This window comes from Myodes glareolus, chromosome 5 (assembly GCF_982192425.1).
Source record: "Myodes glareolus chromosome 5, mMyoGla1.1, whole genome shotgun sequence".
In the NCBI taxonomy this organism is placed as follows: domain Eukaryota; kingdom Metazoa; phylum Chordata; class Mammalia; order Rodentia; family Cricetidae; genus Myodes; species Myodes glareolus.
In genome coordinates, this window is record NC_142030.1 from 78,135,359 (window position 1) to 78,146,374 (window position 11,016).

Genomic DNA, 11,016 nt, shown 5'->3' on the forward strand with positions numbered 1-11,016 from the left:
TCTGATTGACCTGTCCATTGGTGAGAGAGGAGTGTTGAAGTCTCCTACTATTAGTGTCTGTGGATTGATGACTGCCTTGAGTTCTAGACGTGTTTCCTTTACATAAGTAGGAGGCTTTATTTTAGAGGCATAGATATTCAGGATTGAGACTTCCTCCTGGTAAATTGTTCCTGTTATGAGTATAAAATGTCCATCTCCATCTCTTCTGATTGATTTTAGTTTGAAGTCAATTTTGTTGGAAATTAGAATGGCTACACCTGCTTGTTTCTTAGGTCCGTTTGCTTGAAAAATATGGAACGCTTCACAAATTTGCATGTCATCCTTGCGCAGGGGCCATGCTAATCTTCTCTGTATCGTTCCAATTTTAGTATATGTGCTGCCGAAGTGAGCACTAAATATTAATTTTTATAATCATAGACGAGAGACATGCTCAGTCTTGAACAGAAGTTCCTTTGTATACAGGGTGTTGGTTAATTTTGAAAATAATATTCACCAAAGTAGTGAGAAAAAGTATCTATTCTATGTCAATCCCTAAACGGAACATCTGGAATTATGGAAAACTAAAATGTAGTGACTTCCACTAGCAAACAGAAAACTGAAAGTTCACACCAGAATACTTAAACAGCCGTATCTCAGATCATCACACTAGGTCAGAATGTTTGGAGCTACTGGCTCTTAGTAATATTTTAAAGACAATTTGACAAAATTGTACAGATTCTATAATGCTACCATGAAGCATAAGAAACAAATGATTTTCATAGACTTTGAATGAAGAAACCTTTCTACATCTTTTTAAATTTTAAATTTAATTTAATTTATTTATGCTCAGGATCTGCATTAGAACAAACTCCCTTCACAGTTCTGCAGAGAGAGAACTATCATTGCCAAAATATGTCTTTATAGCAAAGATCTGCATGATAACAGGAAATGTTGAAAAACATTTCAGTTGGAGGAAAAAAGACATTCTTTCCTCTAAAAGCCACCCAGCCTTTCTTATCATCTGATATAGAAAAACATAGTCAGTAAGAATCAGGATTGCAATTAAATATACTGGAACTTTCACAACTTGGAAAGGGTATATATGTTTTGTTGAGACAGGGTTACTCTGTGTAGCTTTGGAGCCTGTACTCACACTTCCTCTGTAGATCAGGCTGTCAAACTCACAGAGATCAGCCTGCCTCTTCATCCCAAGTGCTGGGAGTGAAGGTATGTGCCACTACTACTCTACTTGAATAGATAATTTGTAAAAACACTATAATACTAAATAACCATTTCTAATATATATTTAATGGATTATTTTTGAAAACTTTCTTTTAATTTACAACAAATAGAACAAAAACAGTAGTGCAGAATGTCTTAGCTGTTAAGGCCCTAGGGAGGCACCTGCTTGACTGTTATATGTTCAATGAGCTATGTTTGTGTTTTCCCCATTAATAGGCTTTATCAATATGGTGTTGAGAGACACCCATGACCACAACTTGGGTGATTTAGGGATTCCAATGAATCAACTTTGGCCAAGAATTCATGTAACATGAGGGGGCCTGTTTGTTGGGGGTTTTTTTCTGTCCTGCCCGCCCCCCCAGGTGTTTAGACCCAGAGAAAAGTCACACTGAGATCTCTATAAGTTATAAAGCTGATTGGCCCATTAGGTCAGGCTACTTATTAGCTAACCCTCACATCTTGATTAACCCATTTTTCTGATCTATGTTAGCCATGTGGCTCAGTACCTTTTTCAGTGGGGCAGCTCACATCCTGCTGCTTCCTTGATATGGGCAGGAGTGGGAGGAATCAGCTTCCTCCTTTCTCAGAATTCTCCTGCTCTCCTTGCATCATTTCCACTTCCTGTCTGGTTTTCCCACCTACACCTCCTGCCTGGCCAATCAGTGTTTATTTAAAACATGATTGACAGAATACAGACAATTCTCCTGCACCAAATTCAAGTATGCTACCCAATTGAAGTACTGAAAATTTAGTTTGCTGATAGAAGATGTCCAGTTGGGGGCTTTTTCTCCTTGTGATTTGGCAGTTTCATTTAGATAACCATTATATATGTAAATATTTTAATAAACTTCTATTGTACTGTTTCCATATAACAAATAGCCCTTGATTTTAACTATCTCACATGTCTTTCCTCCCTTGATCCCTTTTGTCCCCTCCCTGTTTGATCCTACTATTCCAGTTCTCACCAGGCCTATCCTATCCAGAAGTATACACTGTATTCCCCCTTCCTAGGATGATATTCCATATGCACTAATTTTTGACTCTCTATCTAACCTCTCTGGTTACAGAAATTATATCTTGCTTAATAATGACTTAACAATTAATATCCACACATAAGCAAAAACATGTCATATTTGTCTTTCTGAGTCTGGGTTACCTCACTCAGGATAATAGTTGTTTTTGTTTTTTTTTTCTGGTTATATCATTTGTCAGTGAATTTCTTGATTTCTTTCTTAACAGTTGTATATTATTCAACTCTGTAAAGGTGACACATTTTCTTTATCCATTCATCTGTTAAATGATAGTTGATTGCTACCAATTTCCTACTATTATAGAATGAGAAGCAATAAATGGGACTGAAGAAGTGTCATTTGGATATAAGCCCAATAGTGGTCTAATTAGATCTTTAGCTTTGCCTATTCCCATTTCACTAGGGAACAACTACAAATACTCAATATGGTTGTATACTGACAGTTTAAGTTTGCACTCCTATTAGCAATAGATGAGTGTTCCCCTCCCTTCACTTCACATCTTCACCAGCATGAGCTGCCTTTTGTTTTACTGATCTTGACCAAAATGACTACTGTAAACTGAAATCTCAAAGCAGATTTTATTTGGGTTTTCATGATGACTACAGATGATGAACATATCTTCAGGAGCCTCTCAGTCCTTAGAGTTTCCTCATTTGAGCATTATCTCGTTAGATATGTTCCCCATTTTCTAATTGAGTTATTTGTTCTCTTGGTGTTCTTTTTCTTGATTTCTTTGTATATAGTGAATATTAGCCCTCTATTGGATATAGAGTAATTAAAAATAGTTTTCAAATGATCTAAACTTCTGCTTTATTCAAATGATAGTTTTATTTGAAGGAGAGAAGTCTTTCAGTTTCATAATATCTCATTTATTAATTGGTGTTCTTAATGCCTTTACATGCAATGTTCTGTTCAGAAATTCCTTTCCTGTGACTACAACTTCAAAATCATCCCCTACTTTCTCTTCTTTCAAATTCAGAGTATTCATTAGTTCCATTTGGAGTTGAATTTTATGCAGGATGATAAGTGTAAATTTGTGATCCCCAGTAGCCAGCCAACTTATAAGAGTCCTATGGGTAGGCTGCTCCACCACAGCCATCACCAATGGACTCTGTAACCTACAAGACACACTTTGCCACCAAAACCATGGTACTCCCCCTCTTCAACCATACCCTGCAACATCAACAGGCTCGAAAAGCACAAAGTCTACCATATACCAGTTTAAATAACAGCATTTTCTTTAGGACCAAGTTGCATGAACAGACTCACTCTGCTGTCAAATACCCTCAACCCCAGCAGCCTCTCCATGAACAGCCTTCCCTAGCAAATTCAGCTGACCCTATAGGTAAAAATGACACCCAAACATTTGGGGGAAAAAAAGACCCAGACAAAATCTACACCAGTTGGAAAGACAGTCACCATAGGCACAGGAAAAAAAAAAACACACCAGTTGTAGGAACAGACTCCATTGGCACAAATAAAGCCCACCAAAGAACTGTATGGCATGCTGTAACTAGGCACCCAACACTCCACATACCTCAGCTGAGACAACGCTATTTAATCTGACAACCAGTCAATCAGCAGAATACTTGGCCCTTCAGTCCAAAAGACAATAATGAAAAGAGACAACGAAGGAACAAAAGACCTACCCAATAAAGACAACACAAGAGTCAACACCTATACCTGTAATTATCCCAAACTCAGATGGGTAAATGGCAGTGTATGAATACATCCAACGAAATAAAGAGAAATATAGCAACACCGGAACTTAATGGCTCTACAACAGCAAGACCTGAACTCCCCAATGAAGCTGAAACAGAATAAAACTACCTGAGAAATAGCTTCATGATCAAATCACAATCCCTGAGAACCAAGACAACAATGAGAACCCTAAGTAAGACATTCATAGATCTAATCTAAATGGATAGTAGAAAAAGACAAGATCTCTTGAGTAAATTGGGAGCATGGAGGCCTTGGGAGAGTGTTGAAGGGGAGGGGAGAGGCAGAGGGAGAAGCAGAGAACAATGTAAAGCTCAGCAAAAATCAAGAAAAATTAAATTTAAAAAATAGCTTCATGAAAATGATAGAAGCCCTTAAACACGAAATGAAAATTTCTCTTAAAGAAGTAAAGGAACAGACAAAAAATGGAAGAAATCAATAAATCCCTTAAAGAAAGTCAAGAAAAACAATCAAACACATGAAAAAAAGTTCAAGTCTTGAAAATTAAAACAGTGGCAATAAAATAAACAAACTGAAGGAATTCTGGAAATGAAATGGGTATTTATGCAGGAGCTACAGATGAAAGCATAACCAACAATATAAAAGGTATGGAAGAGAAGATTTAAGGCATTGAATACATGATAAATGAAATAGATTTATCAGTCAAAGAAAATTATTATTCCAACAAATTTTTTAACACAGAGATACCATGAAAAGCCTAAGCCTAAGAATAAATGCTGTAGAAGAAGGGAAAAAATTAGTTCAAAGGTCCAGAAAATATATTCAACCAAATAATAGAAGAAAAAAATATACTAGGAGCTGGCTGGTAATGGTGCATGCCGTTAATCCCAGCACTCGGGAGGCAGAGGCAGGTGAATCTCTGTGAGTTTGAGGCCAGCCTGATCTGCAAGAGCTATTTCCAGGACAGGCACCAGAGCTACAGAGAACCACTGTCTTTAAAAACTTTAAAAAAAGAAAAGAAAATATACTAGGATATGCTTCATAACTAGATCTATTATACCATGAGGACTGTAAGACACTTAAAAGACTGCTTTGTACCTTTTATTCTAACTACACCAAATTAGCTCATTTTAACCTCAGAGCAAGTTCACACTAGACAGAATGTTTCTGTGAATGGATCATAAGTTTAAAAAAGAACTTTACAGTTATACACAAGGTCAGAGTTGTAGATGTCTATCCAAGGTATTAATACAAAACAATCCAAAAATCCAATTAAAGAATGGATACAGATTTAAACAGAGGATTCATAACAGAAGGATCTCAAATGGCTGAGATATGCTTAAAGAATTATTAAACATCATTAACTAATAAGGAAATGCAAATCCAAACAACTCTGAGAGTCTATCTTACACTTCTCAGAATGGTTAAGGTAAACAATGCTAGTGAGAGACTATGTTGAAGAAGACATGTAAAAAGGGGAATGCTCGTCCACTACTGGTGGGAGCGCAAATTTGTTTAGGCACTTTGGAAATCAGTGTTGTGGTTTTCGGGAATTAGAAATCAATCTACCTCAAGACCCAATAATGCTACTTTGGGGCATATACCCAAAGGAGGCTCAATCATATGGTGAAGACATTTGCCCAACCATGTTCATAGTTGCATTATTCATAATAGCCAGATCCTGGAAACAACCTACATGCTCCTCAATCAAAGAATGGATTTAAAAAATGTGGTACATTTACACAGTGGAGTATTCCTCAGGGGTATAATGACATCGCAAAATTTGTAGGAAATGGTTGGAGCTAGAAAAATAAAACATTCTGAATGAGGTAACCCAGATTCAGATAGATCAGCATGGTATGTACTCACTCATAAGTGGATATTTGAAATAAAGCAAAGGGTAACCAGGCTATAATACACAGATTCAGAGAAGCTAAGTAACAAGACCCCCAAAGGGTCTCATGGGAAGGAAAACAGATTGATAGTTCCTAAACTCGCCTTCTTCTGTAATCATATTGGTGACTACCCTAACTGTCATCATAGAACCTTCATCTATTTACTGAGAGAAGCACGTGCAGAAATCCATGGACAATCACTGGGCCAAGGTCTGAGAACTCAGTTAAAGAGAGGAATGAGGGATTATATAAACAAGGAAGGTCAAGATCATGAAGGTGGGAAAACCCAGTGAGAGAGCTGACCAAAAACTACTGGCAGTTCAGGCACTATAGACCTATATCTAGCAAGCCTGCATGGAACCTACCTAGACCCTCTGCATGTGGGTGACAGTAGGGTAGCTTGTTCTGTTGATGGAACCCTTAGATGTGGGACATAAATCCTATAACTGATGCATTAGCTAGCTTTTTGGAACCTATTCCCTATGGTGGGATGTGTTTCTCTGCATTGATACAGGGAGTAGGAATTTGTTTCTGACTAAATTTGATCTGTCATGCTCTGTTGACTACAATGGGAGGCCATACCCATTCTGAATAGAGACAGAAGAGAAGCAGATGGTGCAGATTAGAAAAAGTTGAGGGGAAAGAATATTGTATATTTTGTCCTCTTTATCAAAAAACAGATATCCACAGATGTTTGATTTTTATGTCTGAATCTTCAATTTGATAACATTTAATAACTTGTTTAATTTGTTGACAGGTTAAATTTTCGATTGAGGATGGTCATGTCTCCATCATGTCTTTTATCATTCCAAAGGGTTTTAGTTATTCTGAAATTTTTATGTTTTCATATGATGCTGACGTTTTTGGTTTCAAATTCTGTGGATATTATGGTGAAAATCTCATGGGAGTTGCATTGAACCTGTGCCTTGCTTTTGTTATATTAATTATACTAAATCTATGAGCATCGGAGATCTTTCTAACTTATGGATCTTTAATTTCTTTCCATAAAGTAGTAAAGTTTTAGTCACATGAATCTTTGACTTACTCTGTAAGATATTTTATACTTTTCAGATCATTGTGAAAGGAGATACTTTCCTGTTTTATTTTGCAGTACATCTGTCATCTGTATACAGGAAACATACTGATTTTGAGTGTTAATTTTATATAATGTGTTTATTGTATGTGGGAGATTTTAGGTAAATATTTAAGGTAACTTATATATGTTATCTTATCATCTGCATATAAGAATACTTTGACTCATTTTCTGTTTTGTATCTCCTTTTCTCCTTCAGTTGTCTTATTCATCTAACTAAGGCACTAGTATTAATTTGAATAAATATGAAGAGAGCAGACAACCTAGACTTGTTGATTTATTTTTCTCCTTTTAGGTTGATGTTGACTATAGGCTTGTTGTGAACTATCTTTGTTATTTTGAGATATATTCCTGGTGTCTCTAATCACTACACAACTTTTGATCATGAAGTGGTGTTGGATTTTGACAAATGCCTTCTTAGCTTCTATTGAGAATATTGTGCATTTTTGTCTTTCCACTTGTTTGTCTGATGAATTATATTTATTGATCTGCTTACATTGAACTATTCTTGCTTCTCCTAATTGAAGCCTGCTTGACTATGGTGGCTAATCTTTTAGATGTGCTCTCAGGTTTTATTTGCAAGTATTATATTGAAAAGTTAGGTATCTATATTCATGTGGGATTTTGTCTATAAAGCACTTTAATCATCCAATCTTTATTTTCTTTAAGTATCACACAACTGTGGCATTATAAAATGTATTGGCAAATGTTTTGCTTTTGTCTTGATTCTGTTTCTTTTGTGTGGAAAAATTTGAGGAGTATTGGTGCTGTCTCTTCTTTGGAAGATTGTTAGAATTCTGCCCTAAGACCAATTGGCCCTGCTTATTTATTTATTTATTTTTCTATCTATCTATTTATTTATTTTGGTAAGGAGATTTATAATGCTTGCTTATATTTAACTAGAATTTATAGGTCTGTTTGAATTGCTTATATTAGCTTATCTGATTTAACTTTAGTAACTGGTATATATCATGAAAATTATACAAATATTCTAGATTTTCCAATTTGACAAAATATATGTTTTTTTAAATATTTTCTTATAGCCAGGCAGTGGTGGCACGAGGCTTTAATCCCAGCATATAGGAGGTAGATGCAAATAGATTTCCGTGAGTTCAAGGTCAGTCTGGTCTACAGAGATAGTACCAGGACCAGCTACAAAGAGTAACCTTGTCTCAAAAAAAAAAAAAACAAGAATAATAATAAAAGAAAAAAATTTCTTCATTATTCACTGAATTTTATAGGTATCTTGATATACCCCTGTTTTCCTCTCTAATTTTGTTAATTTGAATATTCTCTCTGTGTCTTTTAGTTAATTAGAATAAGCCTCTTCAATCTTACTAAATTTCACAAAGAACTAATCCTATGTACCATTGATTCTTTGTATTAATTTTCTATTTTACAGATTTCAGTGCTGAGTTTGATTGTTTCTTGTCATCTACTTTTTTGGGTTGCAATTTCTACATTTATTTTTATTGTAGCACTTTCAGGTTTGACCTAAGTTACTAGTATGATATATGTTCAATTTTATTATGTGTATAATATCATGAACTTGCCTCATAGAATCACATTTACTGTATCCCAAAAGTTTGTGTATATTTTGTATTCATTCTCATTGAATGGAGATTTTATGCTGGAGTCTAGGTATTTGTGTTTGGGAACACTGTAATTCTAGGTAAGGATATCTGATATTTGTTATTGGTTGCTTTTTCCTTGTGACTGTTTTCCTTTCTCATTCTTAGGCTAGTAGGATTGCTGTATTTTTGCTACTAGAAATTCTTTTGGGATTCAGGTAGGTGTAGACATTGGGTGTTCCATCCAAAATGTTTTCTAGGTACTGGGATATTAGGAGCCTACTAGGAGGGCAGGGAATCTAAGGGATTTCAAAAGAGGGGAAAGAAAACAACATTCCACGATGTTCTGTTCAGTTCATTGGGATTGGGGCAGAGAGGGATGGGTTAAAGACAGTAGTCTATTTTAGATCTGTGGATAACTTAGAAACATTAGGATTGGTACAAAGACAGGATACTGAAAGGTTTGACAACAGCCTATCTGTTTTTCTGACTGCTGTGCCTGGAGTGTTACCAGGGAATGCCCATGGGAAATGTTAGTTGTGAAAAATGGATCTGAGATAAGGGAGCCTATAGAAAATATCTAAGTAATCTGCTGGGAATGAAAGCAGAGAGGAAGTTAGTCTATGATTTTGGAAGGAGCATTGTCACTCTATGCAGCATAAATTCATTTAAACTGTCTGTGTGGGTTTAAAATTTTAAAATTTTGTGGTATGATAGGGCATCTTTTGGGTATATTCCCAAGAGTGGAGTTGATGGGTCCTGAGGGAGGTTGACTCCCAGTTTCCTGAGAAACCGCCACAATGATTTCCACAGTGGCTGCACAAGTTTGCATTCCCACCAAAACTGGATGAGAGTTCCCCTCTCTCCACATCCTCTCCAGCATAGGCTATCACTGGTGTTTTTGACTTTAGCTAATCTGACAGGTGTAAGATGGTATCTCATAGTTGTTTTGATTTGCATTTCCCTGATCGCTAAGGATGTTGAGCATGACCTTAAATGTCTTTTGGCCATTCGAAGATCTTCTGTTGAGAATACTCTGCTCAGTTCAGCACCCCATATTTTAATTGGGTTAATTAGAGTTTTAGTGTCTAGTTTCTTGAGTTCTTTGTATATTTTGGAGATCAGGCCTTTGTCTGATGAAGGGTTTGTGAAGATCTTCTCCCAGTCAGAAGGTAGCCTTTTTGTCTTACTGACAGTGTTCTTTGCTTTACAGAAGCTTCTCAGTTTCAAGGGGTCCCATTTATTCATTGATTCTCTTATTGTCTGTGCTACTGGGGTTCTACCTAGGAAGTGGTTTCCTGTGCCTATGTCTTGTAGACTACTTCCCACTTTCTCTTCTATCAAGTTCAAAGTGGTCAGATTAATGTTGAGGTCTTTAATCCATTTGGACTTGATTTTTGTGCATGGTGATAGATATGGATCTACTTTCATTCTTCTACAGGTTGACATCCAGTTATGCCAGCACCATTTGTTAAAGATGCTTTCCTTCTTCCATTGCATACCCTTAGCTCCCTTGTCAAAAATCAAGTGTTCATGGGTTTGTGGGTTAAATTCTGGGTCTTCTATTCAATTCCATAGGTCGACTTCTCTGTTCTTATGCCAATACCAAGCTGTTTTCAATACTATAGCTGTGTAATAGAGTTTGAAGTCAGGGATGGTAATACCTCCAGAAGTTCCTTTATTATATAAGATTGTTTTGGCTATCCTGGGTTTTTTGTTTTTCCATATAAAATTGATTATTATTCTCGCAAGGTCTGTGAAGAGGTTTGATGTGATTTTGATGGGGATTGCATTGAATCTATAGATTGCTTTTGGTAGAATTGCCATTTTTACTATGTTGATTCTCCCAATCCAAGAGCAGGGGAGGTCTTTCCATTTTCTGGTATCCTCCTCAATTTCTTTCTTCAAAGACTTAAAGTTCTTGTCAAATAGGTCTTTCACTTCCTTGGTCAGAGTTATCCCAAGATATTTTATGGTATTTGTGGCTATCCTGAAAGGTGAAGTTTCTCTGATTTCCCTCCCTGCTTTTTTATCCTTTATGTATAGGAGGGCAACTGACTTTTTGGGGTTGATCTTGTATCCTGCCACATTACTAAAGGTGTTTATCAGCTGTAGGAGTTCTTTGGTAGAGTTTTTGGGGTCGCTTATGTATACTATCATATCGTCTGCAAATAACGAGAGTTTAACTTCTTCCTTTCCAATTCGAATCCCCTTGATCCCCTTATGTTGTCGTATTGCTATTGCTAGAACTTCAAGCACTATATTGAAGAGGTATGGGGAGAGTGGACAGCCTTGTTGTGTTCCTGATTTCAATGGAATGGTTTTGAGTTTCTCTTCATTCAGTTTGATGTTAGCTGTCGGCTTGCTGTAAATAGCTTTTATTATATTTAGGTATGTTCCTTGTATCCCCAATCTCTTCAACACCTTTATCATAAAGGGATGTTGAATTTTGTCAAATGCTTTTTCAGCATCTAATGAAATGATCATATGTTTTTTTTTTCTTTCAGTTTATTTATATGATGGAT

The 11,016-nt window shown here is 36.2% G+C and overlaps 1 non-coding gene across 1 annotated transcript; it reads right to left on the bottom strand.

The window, feature by feature from the left end:
* Nucleotides 1–285: 285 nt before the first annotated feature.
* LOC148122117 (U6 spliceosomal RNA) lies at nt 286–392 on the bottom strand. The gene has a single exon (XR_015737961.1). It is a non-coding gene; the product is annotated as a U6 spliceosomal RNA (small nuclear RNA).
* Between the last annotated feature and the right edge of the window lie 10,624 nt (nt 393–11,016).